The sequence below is a fragment of the Solanum verrucosum genome, unplaced genomic scaffold, assembly GCF_900185275.1.
Source record: "Solanum verrucosum unplaced genomic scaffold, falcon-dt-bn FXZP01000040.1, whole genome shotgun sequence".
NCBI lineage: Eukaryota > Viridiplantae > Streptophyta > Magnoliopsida > Solanales > Solanaceae > Solanum > Solanum verrucosum.
The window spans coordinates 3,094,286-3,102,631 of NW_026020323.1; positions in this window are offsets into that span (position 1 = coordinate 3,094,286).

An 8,346-nucleotide genomic window follows, 5' to 3' on the forward strand; every position below is an offset into this window, starting at 1 on the left:
AATTATGCTTCATAGTTGTACTTAGCATATTTACGGGTTGTAGCTACAGTTTAAGCTATCTTGTTTTGTATAATTCGTTGGTTTGTATAGTTCACGGGTTTGTATAATTCGCGTGTGAGTTTGTATAATTTGCAGGTATATAATTGAGCTATTTTTGTATAAACCCGAAATACGAATTTATACAAATACAAACATATGAACTTTAAATAGTTATGCAAAATTATATTATACAAAATTACATTATATAAAAGTTATACAAATTCAAAATTATACAAATGTTTGAATTATATAAACTCGAAACCCCAACACATAATTATCAATGAATATTGGACGCGAGTGGTAATTAACTAAAACTACAACTATGATGATTAATTAACTAGTATATATTTGCTTAACGATGTATTTTTTTCCTTAAATTTATATCCCGAATCAACCTTTTTGTAATAATGCACTCATCTTATTAAAATTTTGGATTCTCCAATCATTACATCTCTCGTTTGTGAATCCATGTAAATAGTATTGGAGGTTTGAATCTTAGGTATAAGGTTCTTGTATATATCTATTCCAATTTACTTATTAGATTTTTCTCCATCACTATATGTAGTTAAGTTAAAGGTACCATGAATATATACACATACTTAGCTTGGTGAATCTTTGGTAATTAATCTCGTACAAATGAAAGTTGGAGTTAATTAATTAGAAGGCCTTGGCTAACGTCAAATATACAGCCTACAATTAAAGCCTTTCAATATCAATCAAATTAGGTATATATATATAAATTGGTGTCCACCATGAGTGATTCAATGCCACCACAACTACCAAAGATACTGTATTTACTATGCAAGGAGCATCACATTGTTTCATGCATTTAAATTGAAGAACCAAATCAAAACAAGATTTTTGAATATTTTCATTTGATATATCATATTTATACATGGACCAACTGGTTAGGTATATATTTTAAAGAGGAATATATATATGTGATGGCCAATGATGAGATATTATTACTATGATGGTAATGAAATTTATTTATTTTTTGAGAAAGCGATTAGTAGGTATATGCAATAGATGTTTTCGCCATCAAAATTTAAAATTTAGGTGTTCGAAGAATATTGTCACGGATAACAACAATTAATACGAAAATGAAAGGTTATTGGTTTCACAAGGCTGTTGACAACTCTCTATTACCATAACATATCTTCAATTATTCATAGAAAAAAAATCATGGTAGTCTATATATATAATATGTTCTTGTGGTTCACATTATCTCTTGACAAAATATTAGGCAGTCTAAAACAATTGAGATGTATGTACGTACGTAATAATTCAATTTGTATGTCTTGACAAAAGATCGTGCAATATGTCACTTTCTAAGCTCATATTTCCACCATACTTTGTAATTTTTTACTTTATGCCTCACACTACTTGCAAAAAATATGTGACAATTCCGGCACAAGTGATACTATTGTGACCCAAAATCTTACATTATTAAAAAAAAATTGGTCCTACAAATTCCAATTTTCATAGGCAAAAGTTTTTTTTCAAAAAAACACGAGATAATTATTAGTCTCCAATATACGGCAATTTATCCTAGCAGTATGTTAATTTTAATTAGTTGAATTAATAAATTTTGAATATTTTAAAAAAATAAAAGTGAGCACTTGCTAAAATTTGAATACTAATATGATGAAAAACAATGTATCGACAAATTAGTTTGGGAATGTACGTCATGTATGTTGTTGTGATTAAGCAGAACATGATTCTCTTTATTTCAATTTATGTGATATAATTTAATTGAATTTATAATATCATTTTTACTTTTAAAAAATGAAATTTATGGTCATAAGCATATTATAAATGTTTCTATGTTTATAAAAAAATGTAATTAATGATAAAAAACAATTTATTATTGAATATAAAAATGTCATTATTTTTAAAGTCTTTATTTTATTTTTTGTGATAGAAAGGGAGAACACAATGGAGCAGACAAGACATAAGTAATTGGTTAGTCAGAGATACGTTTGCCATTGTCTACTGCAGAACATGACTATTACCCATTTTATGCTTAATCAAGAAAAGAAAAAGAATTAACAAATGGAGTGCTTGACGATTCTTTGAAATAATAACATCATGTAGAGATATAATATATGTATTTTCAATAAATGAGTGGTACTTTTCGAAAGTCAAATTATATAATATTTTAATTAACATTTATTATATACTTTTTCATCCTAATAATATGAAAGTATTTTTCATAATTCTCAAACATCTACTATATTTTAAATTTTAAGTATTGAATGAATTTAATTTGATTTTGCTTCAAGAATGAATTAAATTGATCACTTTCCCCCTCTAACATTGAAATTGTGGATTCGAGTGATCATCAATAGAGAAAAAAAAAGATGAAAACTCCTCAGAGAGAGCTAAAAGAAAATTGACTCTCATGAAGCTGAGAAGTAAAAGTGAACTAGGGATAACTTAAATAAAGATGTGAGTTTTTCAGTTACTAATTACATGAACAAGTTATCTAAAATAATGAATGGGTAAATACTTATTGTAACGGGTATTTTTAAGCCAATAAATGTTAGATATGTATATTAATTCACATGCATATCTTAGAGTATATTTTTATTTTTTAAATATATTTTTTTATGCAACATGTTTTGATACTATGTTGAAGTGTGTAATTGTAAAAACTGTGAGCTTGTAAGCTCACGAATTCATTGATGAATTTAAGCAGAAACTGGAAATGGAAGAAGAGAGAGAATTTATTCATATCAGCATATTCAACATACAAAGTGTAAACATCGATCAATGCTTTATAGCCAGAAGATGAGGTAACTGACTAACTAACTCTGCCTACTCACAATTGAGTAACAAATTTACTAATCAAGACTAATCAATTAAATACTAATTAACCAACTAAAGATCAATGTAATAGTAACTAACTAACATTTGAACACACCCCCTCAAACTGGAGGGTGCATGACACTAAGCACACCAAGCTTTCTTAAACGATGCAAATGTTGAGCTTGACTCAGCTTTGTCAATAAGTCTGTAACCTGATGTTGAGTGGACAGTTTCAATCACCCATGTTGATAGTCAATATCTATATGCTTAATCCTTTCATGAAAACTAGATTAGTTGCTAATTGAATGACTGATCTACAGTCACTTAGAAAGGTCACATAAACCTGAATAGGCACCCCTAACTCAGTAAACAAGCCCAACAACAAAGTGAGTTCAGACACAGATGAAGTTATGCTTCTATACCTAGCTTTAGCTACGCTCTTGGAGATAGTGTATTGCTTCTAGACTTTGAAGACACCAAGGACTCGCCAAATTTTACCACATATTCTGTGATGGATCTTCCGGTGTTAGGACAAGCAACCCAAGCAGAATCACATCAACAAGTTAACATAGTTGTAGGCTTATACTATAGCCAAACCCCTTTCCCTACTGTGCCTTTTAAGTATCTAACTACTCTGTAGATGCCTCCCAATGTGACTTCTTAAGGGACTGCATAAATGGCTGAGAGTTTGTATGGCATAACTAATATTTGGTTTGGTAATGTTGGCATAAAGAAGCTCACCAACCAGTCTTTGATAAAAAGTAATGTCATGGAGAATCTCATCTCCAGTTGAGTCATTCACTAAATCATGTTCCAATGAGGTAAGTCTCAAGACGAATTCAAGAGGAGTGGGGATAGACTTAGCACCAGTGAGACCTACATCATCAATGAGCTCTAAAATATATTTCCTCTGATTTAATGTATAACCTTTTGAGGATCTCAATACTTCAATACCCAAAAAATGTTTGAGTTTACCTAGATCTTTCAACTTGAACAACTAATCATGTAAATTGTCCTTAGCTCTAGTGATCTTTGTTCATTATTACCTGTGATCAGTAAGTTATCAACATAGACTAGGACAATAACTAGGTTTTTATCTCTCTTTAAGGTAAAACGAGAATAATCATGTGCACTTTGAGTGAAGCCAGTAGCTAGCAAAACATTAGTGAGCTTCAAGTTCCATTGTCTGGAGGCTTGCTTATGGCCATACAAGGACTTGAGTAGCTTGCACACTTTGGTTTCCTTTGTTCTTTTGAAACCTTCAGGCATTTCCATGTACACCTCCTCATCTAGATCACCTTAAAGAAACACATTATATACATTCATTTGATATGGGTTTCATCCCTTAGATACAACTAAAATAATCACACATTTCACTGTCAACATCTTAGCAACTGGAGGAAAAATGTCATGATAGTTCAATCCTTCTTGTTGGCTATAACCTTTAGCTACCAGCCCGACTTTGATCATTTCCACCTCACCATTTTTTTTCTTTACATTTTAACTTGTATACCTATTTGGATCCCACTGTATGCATTCATTTTGGTAGATCAACTACCATCCAAGTGTTGTTATCCTTAAAATCCTAAACCTCTTATTTCATAGCTTATATCCACCTATCATTCTTGGCTGCTTTTCTGAAGTGTTTGGGCTCCACATAATCAGACATCTTACCCAAATAGCTTATATATGAAAGAACCAACTTGTCATAACATAGAGAATTGACCAAAGGATGTCTAGTACTACTTTGTTTTTTTACTAGCAGTAGTATAGTCCTTCATTCAAGTAGGCTCTCTGGTGCTTCTTGAAGTCCTTTCAATAAGAGGGTCTGCAGGTATAAGAGGGACTAGAGAAGGTAATGGTGATCACATAATCTCATATGAAGGTTGCAATGGTGAATTCTCACAAAGAACTTCTTCTTGAGCCTCATTAACAGCCTGAGAACCCTCATTATCTAAGACAACAATGTCTTCAATATGAGGTTCTCTAGTAGCATCATTATGAATAAACTCATTATCCCTATCAAATTAATTAATCAACTCTAGAGGAAAATCAAAAACAGTGATTGAGGGTTGTGTATGTGGCACCACCTTAGTAAATGGGAAAACATCTTCATGAAAAACACATTCATGTGCACAGAGATCTAATTAGATTTGATGTCCAGTAAAGCAATATTGACGATGCTCACACTTTGTAGGTTGAATATTACTCATATCAATAAAATTCTCTCTTCTTCTATTTCAAATTCATCAATGAACAAACTCACTATTTTTATATGGTATCAGAGTCAGGTTCATCCCAATTTGTTGTTCACCAATGTTGGCCCCCCAATTTATAAGTGTTCACGCTCCAGTTGAGGGGTCTGGGTGTGCGGAGAGTGTTAAGAAGTCCCATATCGATAGAGGGATGAGAAATTGATCTCATTATATGGACTTGGACAAACCTCTCCTCATGAACTAGCTTTGGGGTTGAGTTAGGTTCATATGTCCTTTATAGTAACCATCTTATTTAATAGTTTAAACGGATAGAAATAACACATTGTTATCATTTAATTGTATTTTCAATTGATAATTAATAACTCTAAGTTAATAAATTATAATCAATATATTGATAATTAGTTACTTTCAGCATCATACTTAAAACATTTGAAATAAATATACCACAATATTTTTTTCATTTCTGACTCTTATTACTACTACTAAGGTTGGGCACCGGACCGGGTTGTACCGGGATCGGCCCGGTACCGTTTCGGTACCATTTCAGTTCGTTCCGGTCCGGTAGTCTTCGGGACGGAATGGGACATCATGAATCGGTTCTCGGAATGGAACGGAATCACAATTTGATACCGATACCGATTTATCCCAATTTATTCCGGTTCCGTTCCGGTCTGATCCGTTTCCGGTTAATTATTTTTTATTAATTAATTTATATATAGGCATATTTTCAAAATAAAAAATAAAAAATTTGAATTGGATTGATATTTTTTTAATTTGCGTCATTGTTTTATCCTTATTTTTATTTAATTTTTTAAAATTACAAACTTAAGTTATTTAAATTACAAGTTATAAGTATAACTTATAACATATTAATAAGTAATAACTTATAAACTTCAAAAGATTCAAAATTTCAAATCTTGAAAATTTAAGCTCAAAAACTTTAAAACAAAAAAACTTTATTAAACTTAAACTTGCAAATTTAATAAGTATAAATTAAAAGAAATATCTTTAAAATAAACTTAAGTAAAATCTATATATAATATAAAGCTGAATGTGAAAGCGGTGATGTGGCACCTCTTAAAAGTCAGAATTCCTATTTATCTATTTTCACAATTTTTTAAATATTTTTCCGCACACTAAATACAATATGATTTATTATATTACATTCAATATATTAAGCATTAATAGCATAGCAAGAATGGAAATAAAATCACTATTTATGAACAATAAAGGTTTAATTACAATTTTATTATATTTAAGAAAAGAAAAAGATATTATTTCAATATTCTATAATCACATTCAATATTTATTCAATATTTTAAGCATTAATTGGTATAGTTGGAAATGGTCAATATTTTAAGCATTAATTGGTATAGTTGGAAATGGAAAGAATATCCGTTTCAAAAAAATATTTTTCTAATATTCTAATCCAAAACTTTTCTTTTTTCTATTCACCATTTAATATCATTAATCACTTTTTTTAAAATATCTTTTTCTATTCCTTCATAAAGATATTACTAAATTACAATTAAGACATTTAATACCAATATATATAACTTACAATTTTATGATTACTATATTACTCTTTTAATTTATATTATTCAATAAAGTTATAAATTTATTGATTACTATAAATACTAGAGCATATCATCTTCACCAATTGCAAGAATTTCTTCTTCTTTTTTCTTTCTTCATTATATTTATATTAAAGTACATCGCTTTGTTTATGGCTAATTTTATAATATATGAATTATTTGTGACTAACTTTTATTGTTTACCGTGTGGACGATACGATGCATATGACAATTTTGAAATTCCAACTGCAATTCAAATTCAATCTTTATGAGTACAATAAATAAATTTTAGTTTGTTTGATGTCTCTTATTTATAGTGTTTTTTCTTATCTATTTTTTTCCGTTTGTGTTGCTTTTTTCCTCATTATTGGTTATTTTATTATACTTTTCACTTCCTCACTATTTTTATGTTTGTACTATTATGAAAATCTATTTTTTTTCATTTTCATTTAAATTATATAATCAACAAAAAAATTGATGATTATATTGTATATAACAATAAAATTTTGAGGCATCATTCATACTGTTAAATAATTGTTCCAGTAAATTGAGATTTACATTTTTTGGAATTGTTTGGCTATTCTATATTTGAGAATTTGTAAAGGGGTTCATAATATGAATATTTATATTAAATTAACTACAAATGTATTGGTCATATGATTTTTTTATATATTTTCAGTTAATCTGATCGACTTTATTAAACTAAGGATATTAAGAAACATCTTTTCTACCTCACTTTATTTTTTTTTTCATATTTCAGTTATAAAATTACATTAAATATGTTGTTGTTGTAGTTATATTATCAGAGGATATTTAATATTTATTTTTCGATGAAAATTGTAATTGTTTATGTAAGTTATCATGGCCTGATGTGATATTGGTGCTCTGATTGTCGAGGCATGTTATCATTTGAGTATTTTCACTTATCACCCAAAATAATAAATATTTCTTATTGGATTATAAAGAGATGTTAAATGAAAAATTATCTTATTATATTGTAATTGATTGAAGGTTTGATTTTATTTTTTGAAAAATAATATTAAATTTCTTAATTATATTGTTCAGAAAATATTGATCATTGAATTCAAACTATTATGTTTTATTCGTTGGTTCAAAATTTATTTTAAAATGAAAAAATGTTATCTATATGTTCAAAACTTATTTCCAAATGAAAATGTGTTAACTATATGTTCAAATAATTTTAAGCAAGGATAAGCTTATTTTGTTACTATTATAACAGAATAGTTATCATGAATTGACCAACAAATGAACAAGAAGTATTAATTAAAATTATCATTAATAATTTTATACTTAATAAGTATATGGAGCTTTAAATTTAAAATTGTGTTAAGATTTAGATTATTTTATTGAAAGATATTCTTAGATAAATTTTAATATTTTATTTAATTACTATGTCATGTTCCTCTTGTTCCTCTTGCTATAATATATTAAGTGGATATTTGATTTTTAGAAATGTTATAAATTTTATATAGACACGTTCTTTTAAAATATTTAATAAATTTATTGACTTGCGGCAAATAGTTATATGAATTTATATATAACAATAAAGTTAGGAAAAGAAAAAGTAAGGGTGATATTTCTCTTTGGTCAAGAAATACAATTATATATATTTTTTAGATTTTTTATTTATTTATGTACTATATTAAAAGAACTAAGAAAAATATTTTACTCTATTAATTATATTA